This window comes from Gekko japonicus, unplaced genomic scaffold (assembly GCF_001447785.1).
Source record: "Gekko japonicus isolate JY-2015 unplaced genomic scaffold, Gekko_japonicus_V1.1 scaffold1578, whole genome shotgun sequence".
Classification (NCBI taxonomy): domain Eukaryota; kingdom Metazoa; phylum Chordata; class Lepidosauria; order Squamata; family Gekkonidae; genus Gekko; species Gekko japonicus.
Window position 1 is genome coordinate 1 of NW_015162530.1, and position 11,989 is coordinate 11,989.

At 48.7% G+C, this 11,989-nt stretch overlaps 1 pseudogene; it reads left to right on the forward strand.

The window, feature by feature from the left end:
• Window positions 1-3,607: 3,607 nt before the first annotated feature.
• The window catches only part of LOC107106176, a 14,735-nt pseudogene continuing 6,353 nt past the window's right edge, over window positions 3,608-11,989 (forward strand).

Below are 11,989 nucleotides of genomic sequence, written 5' to 3' on the forward strand. Positions count from 1 at the left end.
CTGTGACACACAGTGGCCAAAACCCAGGGCACATGAGGAGGTCCACCAGCAAGACCAGAGCTCCTTAACCCCTCCCACTATTGCCCCACAAGCACCAAGGATACAGAGCATCCCTGACCCAGACAGAGTGTTCCACCTATACCTTGTGGCTTAATATGTTCATCCAGTCCCCTCTTGAAGCCGTCCGTGCTTGTAGCCGCCACCACTTTCTGTGGCAGTGAATTCCATGTGTTACCTAAAATATTCTTTTCTCACATACCTTCCGTTAGAGGGACTCAAGGCGGCTCAAAAAAGGAAAGCTAACTGGGCATCCCTGGGAACTTTGGGGGTGGGGCCAGAGGTGCATGTGGTTGTCATGGTGATGTCTCATCGTGCTGAAAATCTACACCTGTGACATCAGAGCATCAGTAGACAGTCTAGAAACTCCTTGATATTACCCTAGATTTTTCAGATGTGCTAATGTCACGTCTGGGTTTTTGGACAGATGAGATTGTGATGTACAGTTTGACCTCATTTCTGCACACCTTCTACCGGAAGCCCGAACTCAAGGAAACGTGGGAGGGCCCAGTTGGTGGGAGATTGGCATGCCGGGGCCTTTGGTCAGATTGAGCAGGGATATTGTCACAGTTTTGAGCTCTGGGGCTCACAGGAGAAGTTCCAAGTGTCACAAGAATCAGAAATGTGTTGGTAGTGTGTTTATACCTCCCCACCACCAATCCTGGGCAAATTTGAAAATAACTGGCAAGTTTTCTATGATTACGATAAACAATCTTGGTAGTCATGTAATTGAATCGTTTATATTATATGATAGCTGCAGTATGAAATATTAAAGATGTCTTCTCCCGTATGATTCTTATCACAACAAACTGTTGTTAAAATCATATAAAATGTTTATGAGGTAATCCGTGTTTTATCATACAACTGATAAGATTGATAAGGTAGGATAGGAATCTTCATATATTATAAGAAAATGATAGAATGTTGAGTAGGTCGTTATAGTGGTTTTATTGCTCGTAAAAATTCACGTATTTGCAAAAAGGATTGTCCTTTATATTTGCAAAAAGGACCGTTTATACTGTGTTTTGGGAATTTTACCTTTTATTCTTTCCCCTCACCCCCTTTTTTTTGGTATTCCCTCAGAAATTCAAAATATATATTTTTTTTAAAAAAGAAGCAGGAATCAAAGAAGCAAAAAAAAAAAGAAGTCTAGGCTAACACCTGTTCTTCCAACATCCTCTCCCTCACAGGCAGTAAGGACACGGTGTCGAGCCGTCGTCTGTGTGGAGAACTGAAAATGACTTCTTCCCCTGGAGTCCAGGTAGGGGAGATGAGCAGGGGACCGCCTGAGTCCCCCCTTCTTTCTCAGGGGGGCTTTTGCTCCTCCCGTTGCTTCTCTGGTGTCCGAGCGAGAGAGGCTCTGAGCGCCACTCCCTTGACCCCTGCCACGCTCTCCATCCTGGGCATCCCAGAATGCCCCTTTCCAGAGGCTAGTCTCGCTTGGCACGATCTCTGATGAGGAAGTCTGCTTTTTCTTTCAGTCTCCAGCTTCCTTTGAGAACGTGGCCGTGCATTTCACCGAGGAGGAATGGGCCTTGCTGGATCCGGGCCAAAGAGCCCTCTACCTGGAAGTCATGCTGGACAACTATGGGAACGTGGCCTCTCTGGGTAAGGATCTTTGCCAAAGGTGTGAATGGCTGCCATTGCAATGATGTGTGAATCAAAATATTGAACATCAGTATGTCATTGTGAGGCTTGGGCCTGTAATCACGGCCCCCCAGGAGGACTCCAGGAGTCGAGGTGGCAGTGAAAGCAGCCGACACACCTGGCTGGTCCAGGGGCAACGGTGGCCAGTGTTGTGGCCAGCGTGAGAGGCAGGGTGGGAGTCACGGCCTGAGGTGGAGACAGACAAAGGCCTTGTGTGACTCTTCCTCCTCTTTTCTCTCTCTCTCCCCCAAAGAAGGCGCGGATGTACGAGAGACTGCAGTAGACACAGACGAAGAGGTGGAGAGTTCCTCAACAGGATCTCACGAAAATATTTCCTTACCGAGGGAACGGGCTGGAAGTGAGTGTGCTTCATCTTTCTGTCAAGGGAAGGGGCAGAGAATAGCTGTGTCGGATTTCTGCTTCACCTCTAAGGAACTCTTGGTTGGGTCGAATTATGAAGCTTTCTGGGCATGGAGGGAGGGAGGCCTTTTGGGGCCTGAGATCTTGGGAATTCTTCCTGGGGCTGAGCTCAGTTGTGGCTCCTTGAGTCCCTTTAGGGACTGCATGGTCCTTAAACACTGGATATCCCAGGGAAAGGTGAGGTATTTACTTCAGAACAGCATTGCTGGATAAGTCAGACGCCCATGGTCAGCTACATGTCTCCAGGCCGGTTTGGCGAGGGATCCTGGAGGGGTTTTTTTTTTGTCATCTTCTGGGTTTGGAATAGCGGTCACTGTGGGTTTGGAGGGGGGGTATTTGTGAATTTCCTGCATTGTGCAGGAAGTTGGGCTAGATGACCCTGGAGGTCCCTTTCAACACTGATGACTCTAGGATTGTAGGCCTCCCCACCCTCCCCCATCCCCTCCAAAAACCATGGAGGTTCCCTTAAAACTGTGGGGTTCGCTTGATGAGATCCAGACCAGTGTTCCCTCTAAGCTGAGTTAGTGTGAGCTACTTCATGGTTTTTTAGCCTCCGGCTCACCCATTTTTGTCTTAGCACAGGAAGGAGGGCTCCAGAGCAAACTAATTTATGCAGCAGCCAAATCGCTTGTTCACAACTTTAATGCTAGTAGCTCACAAGTCCCCTAGGGCATTGGTACAGATTTCTCCCCATAGCCCAGGAGTCACGTGTTATCGGAGCCTGAACACCAGCTCCTCTTCTGTCTCAGCACACCTGGAAGAGATAGTATCTGTACAGTCACAGGACTGGAAATCATGATCGCTTTTTGTGTTTCATTATCATATGATCTGCTTGGCAAGGCAACTGGGAAGGGCAAAGGAACAGATCTTTGCCACTTTCCCCTTAAAGGAAGTTTGAGGAGTTTCGTGGAGAGGAGAGATAGTCAGAATATTAAAAACAGGTCTACTGGAGGGCTGGCCAGGGAAAGGTTGCAACCAGCAGCTCAGGAGACAAAAATGCACACTAAGGAATCAGGAGTTCCTGATGGGTGGCTTGGCTTCTTCTGTGGGTGGTGACTGGAATTCCCTCTTTATTCCAGCAGGAGATGTCGAGAAGTCAGTTGGGGAATTTCAGAGGTTCTCACTGGAAAAAGCCAAGAATGAACAGGCTGAAGGACTACAGAGGCAGGAAGGAAGCCATACAGTGAAGAGAGGGGTTAAGTCCATTCCTTGCCAGGGAGGGGGCTTCGATGAAATCCCAGTCCACAGCCGTCACCAATGGACTCATTCAGGAGTGAAGCCATCTATCTGCTCCAAGAATGGAATGATGTTCTCGAGTGGAAGAAAGGGTGATGTATTTTTTCCAAACCACATCATAATGAGGGCATGTAAATGCTTTTATTGTAGAAAGTACTTCAGATACAGAACACAGTTTCTTGTACACCAAAGATTAAACAGAGCACAGAACCTTTTTGATTGCTCACAGTGTGGAAAGAGATTCAGGATGAATTTCAGTCTTCAAAAGCACCGAAGAACTCACACTGGGGAGAAGTCTTTTGAATGCTTGGAGAGTAGAAAGAAATTCTGTCAGAGTGTCTGTCTTCAGCTGCACCATAGAACCCACACGGGGGAGAAACCTTTTGAATGCTCACAGTGTGGAAAGAGATTCAGTCGGAGTAGCCATCTTCAACAGCATCAAAGAACCAACACAGGGGAGAAACCTTTTGAATGCTCACTGTGTGGAAAGAGATTCAGTCAGAGTGGCACTCTTCAACAGCATCACAGAACCCACATAGGGGAGAAACCTTTTGAATGCTCACAGTGTGGAAAGAGATTCAGTTGGAGTAGCCAACTTCAACAGCATCAAAGAACGCACACAGGGGAGAAACCTTTTGAATGCTCACAGTGTGGAAAGAGATTCAGTTGGAGTGGCCATCTTCAACGGCATCAAAGAACGCACACAGGGGAGAAACCTTTTGAATGCTCAGAGTGTGGAAGGAGATTCACTCAGAGTGGCAGTCTTCAGTGTCATCAAAAAACCCAAGCAGGGGAGAAACCTTTTGAATGCTTAGAGTGTGGAATGAAATTCAGTTGGATTTGCCATCTTCAACAGCATCAAAGAACCCACACAGGGGAGAAACCTTTTCAATGCTCAGAGTGTGGAAAGAGATTCAGTTGGAGTAGCCAACTTCAACAGCATCAAAGAACGCACACATGGGAGAAAGCTTTTGAATGCTCAGAGTGTGGAAGGAGATTCACTCAGAGTGGCAGTCTTCATTGTCATCAAAAAACCCACACAGGGGAGAAACCTTTTCAATGCTCAGAGTGTGGAAAGAGATTCAGTTGGAGTAGCCAACTTCAACAGCATCAAAGAACGCACACATGGGAGAAAGCTTTTGAATGCTCAGAGTGTGGAAGGAGATTCACTCAGAGTGGCAGTCTTCATTGTCATCAAAAAACCCACACAGGGGAGAAACCTTTTGAATGCTCAGAGTGTGGAAAGAGATTCAGTGAGGGTGGCACTCTTAAAAGGCATCATAGAACCCATACGGGGGAGAAACCTTTTCAATGCTCAGAGTGTGGAAAGAAATACTGTCACAGTGAGAGTCTTCAATGTCATCAAAGAACCCACACAGGGGAGAAACCTTTTGAATGCTCAGAGTGTGGAAAGAGATTCAGTGAGGGTGGCACTCTTAAAAGGCATCATAGAACCCATACGGGGGAGAAACCTTTTCAATGCTCAGAGTGTGGAAAGAAATACTGTCACAGTGAGAGTCTTCAATGTCATCAAAGAACCCACACAGGGGAGAAACCTTTTGAATGCTCAGAGTGTGGAAAGAGATTCAGTGAGGGTGGCACTCTTAAAAGGCATCATAGAACCCATACGGGGGAGAAACCTTTTCAATGCTCAGAGTGTGGAAAGAAATACTGTCACAGTGAGAGTCTTCAATGTCATCAAAGAACCCACACAGGGGAGAAACCTTTTGAATGCTCAGAGTGTGGAAAGAGACATCATAGAACCCACACAGGGGAGAAACCTTTTGAATGCTCAGAGTGTGGAAAGAGATTCAGTCGGAATGGCACTCTTCAACAGCATCAAAGAATCCACAAAGGGGAGAGACCCATTTTCAATGCTCAGGTTACAGAAAAAATTCAGTCAGAGTGGAACTCTCGAAGGGCACATAGGAACTCACAGAGGAGAAAAACCCCTTGAATGCCTAGGGTGTGGACCAAGATTCAACAGTGTCTACGAATCCTTCAAAGAGCTTTAGGCATGATTAAAGATTGAATTAGACCTCACAAGTAAAAAACCCAGAATTTGCTCTCAGGGTGGAAGCGGTTTTTAAGACCAGCTCATATCTCCTTAAGCACTGATGAATCCACACAGAGGAGGAACCTCATAAATGCTCACAGTGTTTCAAGACCTTGAAACAGAGGCCTTCCTGTTCCTGAAAGAATCCCCAAAAGGATGAAACTCGGTGTAGTTGGTTCTGTAGAACAGCATGTAACCAGACCAGGATTGCCCTGATAATTGTGCGCCAGCCCTCAGACACCTGAACCTGCAGAAGCCCTTCCCGCCCCCACTCCGTTGCCTCTTCACTCCAACAGTGAGGAGCAAAGGGATTCACCCAGTTTCGCCTTGCCAAGTGTAAAGCCTTATTCCTGGAACCTGATGACATGACGTTTGAAGCCCATAGCCGGCTCAGTCTTGCCACTTTCTTCCCCATTCCGGATAAAAACCTGGAACATGACTGCATTGAACACACTGACCAACAGACCATCAGCCACATAGACCTCCAAGATGGGCCTCTATGCAACCCAGACATTGAACTGTTTGTGGACGGCACACGGGATACGCAGTCTGTACTGGCCACTCTGTACTTGAGACCCTTGCTCTTCCTCCGTCCTGGTCTGCCCAATTGGCAGAACTGCATGCCCCGGACAGGGCTCTTCAACTTGCAAGAGGTAAGGGAGCCACCATCTATACAACTCTAAATGTCCCTTTGGAGCGGCTCATGCCTTTGGCACCCTGTGGAAAGAGAGGGGCTTTCTAACAACTAACAGGAAGCCCCTCAGACATGAACAACAGATTTTTGCACTTTTGGAAGATAATTCACCTCCCTGCTGAAGTTGCCATCATATACGTTCGTGATCACCGGCGCCTGAACTGCCCAGGAGGGTATGGCAACCACTGCGTAGACAAAGCCACTAAAGAAACCCGTAGGCCGCTCGCCGCTCGCCCTCATTCCAGCTTTTCCACCTGCCTGAACGACCAGTTTATACCAAAGAAGAATGACAACACGCAACGGAACAACGTACAGCCCAAGACAAAAGAGGATGGTTCATCAACCCAGACGGCCGGATCTGGCTCCCCCGCACCCGTTAGCTGAGATTTTCGATGTTGATCACCAGTCCCCCCACCACGGAGGAACAGCCATGGCGGTGACCCCCCTCCATTCAGTCATTTCCGTTGGACTCTTTCAAGAATCCCAGAGAACGGTTAAAGCCTGCCTGACCAGCCACACCCCGTTATATTGTTAAAGTTGTATTATTAAAGATGCAATAACTAAGCAGACTAGTGGTTTTGTATTATTTATTGTTCATATAGAGGTGAGCCATAAATGTCAAAAAAGTTACTGTATAATGTGTAAGGATGTCTTTAAGCACTAAGTGGGAGTATAGGACATAAGCAGTCCATTGTGAACACCTGTTAAGGCAAATGGATCTGTTTGTATGCCCCGGATAAGATTCTCCAGTAATATGGATGAGGGTGGGTTGTAAACCTTAAAACAGTTTTGTAAGAAGCTTTTTGTAATAATGCTTTGTGTATGTACTTTATAAAATGCTTTTTGTATAAATGTAGATCATAGAATCAGGGAATGTTAGAGTTGGAAGGGACCTTGCAGCTCATCTAGTCCAACCCCCTGCACTCTGCAGGAGCATAGACAGAAGATAGCCCTACATACCTACAACATATCCAAGAGATGGTCGTCCAGCCTCCACTTGAAAACATCCTGCAAAGGAGCATCCACGAAGTCCCGAGGTAGTCTGTTCCACTGCTAAACCACTGTCACAGTTAGGATGTTTCTCCTGATATTTAGCCGGTAACGACTCCCTTGTCATTCTCACCCATTAGACCTAGTCTTGCAATCTGGAGCAAGAGAGTATAGATCTGCTCCATCTTCTACATGTCAGCCTTTCAAATACTTGAAGACTGCAATCATGTCCCCTCTAAGCCTTCTCTTTCCCAGGCTAAACATACCCAACTCTTTCAGCCTTTCCTCATAATACTTGGATTCCAACCCTCTCACCATCCTGGTTGCCCTCTTCTGGACACGCTCGAGCTTGTCAACATCCTTCCTAAAATGTGGTGCCCAAAAGTGGACACGGTACTCCAGGTGAAGCCTGACCATAGCAGAATAGAGCAGAACGACCACCTCCCTTGATCTGGACACGATGCTTCTTCTGATGCATCCTAAGATGGCATTCGCTTTCTTCACAGCCACATCACACTGCAGGCTCATGTTTAGCTTGTGATCGACCAGAACACCCAGATCCCTTTCACATGTGCTGCTGTCAAGCCAAGCCCCTCCCATTCTATATCTATGCCTTTGATGTTTTTGTACCTAAGTGTAGGACTTTGCATTTATCTCTGTTGAAATTCATTTTATTTGTCTCAGCCCACTGTTCCAGCCTATCTAGATCATTTTGAATCCTGACTCTGCTTGTAGCATAGAAAGCCTCTGTTAAAGTTTTGGGCTCTCTGTTCCAATTTTTTCCCTCTGTGTGTGGGGGGAGGGGCTCTGCCTCTCTGCCTGGCGCCTTATCAGCTCCTGGCAGAACAGCACAAAAATGCAGACAGTGTTTCTAAAAAGCAGAACAGCACAGAGAGGGGAACCTTTTGCTCTTTAGCTCGGTCTGAGGCTGCCAGTCTCTCGCCTGTCCCTAGGATCTGCCTGGGGCTTACAGAGGGAGGTGGGGGGGGCATGCAAGGGATGGGGTGGAGGTCCCCAGGATGCATCTCGGTGGGGCTGGGGCTCCACAGGGGGTCCTGGAGAAGAGGGCCCAGTCTGCACTAAAACCGCTCTAATGTCTGGCCCTGGGGCAAGGCTGTAAAGTGTAGAACTTTTTTCCTTTCACTCTCTGTGAGGAGGGGCCTCCCAGGAGCCGGCCAAAAGACCCCCAGAGGGGCAGTCTGCACTAACCAATGTTAGCACAAGCATTGTACAGTTTTCATACACTCACAGCAAAAAGCCCGCCGGTTCAAAGCATTCCCCAGTCACAAACACAATCACAAAAGCCCCCTTTACACCAAAAAAGATTCAAAACACCCAGGGGCTCCATTTTCCCAGCCCCCAACCCACGGCTGGGCACTACACCCTTCGGGGAAAGCCGACATGTGGCCGTCACGCCCCCAGAGCTGACAGCCGCAGCCCTCTTGCCCCTCCCCTTCGAGCAGGGCCCTCAGGGAGGCGGGACATCCGGTGGAGGGGGGGGAGCACTCATCAAATCTTTGACATGACAGAAGGGGCATACTTATTCCTCCTAACAACCACTGATGAGCCTCTGCTCCGTATGTTCATCCAGTCCCCTCTTGAAGCTGATAAGAACATTTGTTGTTGTTGTTCAGTCATAAGAGAAGCCATTTGTGGGGAGAGGGAGAGAAAGGGATTGTAAGTCGCTTTGAGACTCCTCAAGGTAAAGAAAAGCAGGGTATAAAAGCCAACCCTTCCTCTTCTGCTGCTCTCTGCCGTTCCCAGGGGATTCTCTGCTCAGGCAACCAAGATTCCCTACCTGGTCTTTCCGAAATGACAGGGATCCTGGTGCTTGTCGTTTTTCTGCCATTCCACCTAAAACTTTGTTGGTATTTGAGGGCACATCCCGGTCCAATGCACACTGGTGGGCCAAAGCACTCTCTGAAGGTGATGCTGGTTTTAGTGCACGGACCAGGGATGGATACCTGTGCCTCTGCCCCATGAGGAGAGGTGGAGCAAGGTGCAAATAACAGATGGAGAGTTGGAGATACAGCTTCGATGCAATTAGCAGGTCAGTATCCAGAAATAGTGTTGTTTTTAAATGCTCCTGCCAACCTAGTAGTTCGAAAGCAAGAAATTGCAAGTAGATAAATAGGGACCACTGCGGGGGAAAGGTAAGCGTTCCGTGCGCCTTGGTGTTTAGTCATGCCGGCCACATGACCACGGAAACGTCTTCGGACAGCGCTGGTTCTTCGGCTTTGAAACAGAGATGAGCACCGCAACCCTAGAGTCGGACTCAACTGGCTTTCGCAAGGGAACCTTTACCTTTACCTATATCACAACTAACATGTATGGGAAATAGTTATGAAGAATTTGGAAAACCTTGGAAGCCTCTACACACCAATCCCACAGGGGTAAATGAAACCTGGGGGAAGGGGGGAACCTCTTGGCTGGCAAATGGTACCTTGAAATCAGGTTTTAGAACTGGGGAGAGAGTTGAATGGGATGTTTAGAGAAATATCTAACAAGGGCTTTCTCAGAACTCATCCGGGACCATTGAACTGTTTTTCGATTTTTGTCGGGGGAAAAAGTTACTGGTTCTCCCTTAGGGAAACACTGCATCCAGTGGGTAAAACAGGGCTATGTCTTTCCACGTGTTAAGAAACGCTTAGCTAAGTGGACGCCCGCACAATAGTGGACCCAAACTGCTGAGGCTCCCATCAAAAATCTTTTCACTCTCCCACCTGTCAGAAATACAAGACAAGGGCTCTGGAGGGAGGGAGGCCTGACGCTAGCATGGGGTGTGCGTTGTGGGACAGTGGACACACCTGGCTGTCATGTGATGTCATGAGAGAGGCCCTGCTAGATCCACACCCAGTGTAGGTACCCAGCGCCTACGATAAACTAACTTCAGAAACAATGCTGTGACTTAGGCTCCTGTACTGTGACAATATTTAAATATTTTTAATGAATTCTTACTAAAACCACTATTTATTGTGTTATTTCCCATCTTATGCTGTAAACATTTCTTCACAATACAGGGTAGTACACGACTTAATACATTCAACAAACTTTTAGAACCTTACTGATCTGTTACATTCACCCTATTCCATTTCCCAGACCAAAATTAGATGTATTTATTTATTTATGATCAAATTTATACCCCGCCCTCCACGCAAAGTGTACTCATCTTCAGGTTTGCTTAGACTAGCACCAATTTGACTCACGAAAAGTCTCTGTCCCTAGACCTATACAGTCTTCTATTGACATCTCAAAAGGTAAATTCTCTAAACAACCCACATTTGACCTTCCCCTGTACAGTCTGACCCCAGTGTCTGCCTCATTCCTGCCTTTCTTCTTCAGAGAAGAATCACCCATAATTCACCGGGTCATCACCAGTGCTCCCTCTAAGTTGTGGAGTCTTGTGAGCAAAAATTCTACTTTGTGAGCTACTGGCATTAAAAGTTGTGAGCAAGCGGTTTGGTTACTGCATCAATTAGTTTGCTCTGGAGCCATCCTTCCTGAACTAAGACAAAAATCTGTGAGCTGGAGGCTAAGAAATCTGTGGGCTGAGAGTTCAATCCCAATGGATCCCCGTTTGCAAAATGCAGGCCCCGCCTCTCTGCCGCCACGAGGGTAGAGAACAAATGAAAACCACAGCTTAAAACTGCCCGGCACAGCAGATCAGCTCTTCCAGGAAGGAAAGGGTCTTCTCCCACCCACCCCATAGCCTACTCGTGAGCAAGCCCTCCCAGGCTCCGGCTGCAAAGGGCCCTCCCCTCGGGGTTGCTGATCTGCGCCCCCCCTCTCCTTGCAAAAGCAAACCCCTCCCCCTCCCCCCTTAACCCTCTCGGTGCTGCAGAAGACCCAGGGGAAATGCTGACTCTCCTTTGCAGACCCGGACTGTCCGGACGGACTTCAGCCAGGGACTCCCGGTGATGCTGCTCAGTGGGGTTGCTCCGGAGTAACGCTGCAGGCAGGGGATCGCCCCAGGCTGTGCAGCCCTCTCAGAAAACGGCACAGTGGAGGAGGGGGAGGAGGCTGCAACCCCAGGCCAAGCCATCTGTCCGGACTCAACGCAGACGCCTCCTCAGGAGCATGACCTGACCCCAGTGAGGCTAGTTGGGACAGGCACCCGCCCTGCTCCGGCTGTCACCCAGGCCTGTCCCTTAAACATGCCCAGCTCCTTCAGCCTTTCCCCCTCGGACTTGGCCTCCAGACCCCGCCCCGTCTTCGCCGAAAAAGGAGGGGCAGCCCTTTTCATTGGTGGCCTGCACTGCAGGGGTGGATGCTCTTTGCAAGAGAGGCGGAGCAGGGGAGGGGCCTATAAGAGGAAAGGCTCTTCCGCGGGGGGGGGGGGGCGAAGAGAAATGTCTGCATTGCCCAAGAGAGGAAGCGGTCCAGATGCGCAGCTGCAGGGAAAAGCTTCGCAGCCGGGTCCAGGGAAGGCCGACTTGCAAGTAAGGGTAGGCGGGGAAGAGAGGATTCGATCTCGGGAGGAGAGGGAAAGGCGGCTCTCGGCATCGGTTTTTCTCCACTATGTAAAGGAGGGTATGTGTGTGTGTGTGTTTTTTTTTGGGGGGGGGTTGATAATCATCCTCTCTAAGCGCAACAAAATGCAACGTAACAAATGGAGGGTCCGCTGTCTCTTCGACGTAGGAAACGGGCGTTCCTTTGCTGCTCATTTCGATTCTGCAAAAAACAGATGCTGCTGCTATCAAGTCGTCGTCGGGTCCTCGAGTCCGCCGTGGCCAATTCCTGGACGATTGGGGGGGACAACGTAACAAATGGAGGGTCCGCTGTCTCTTCGACGTAGGAAACGGGCGTTCCTTTGCTGCTCATTTCGATTCTGCAAAAAACAGATGCTGCTGCTATCAAGTCGTCGTCGGGTCCTCGAGTCCGCCGTGGCC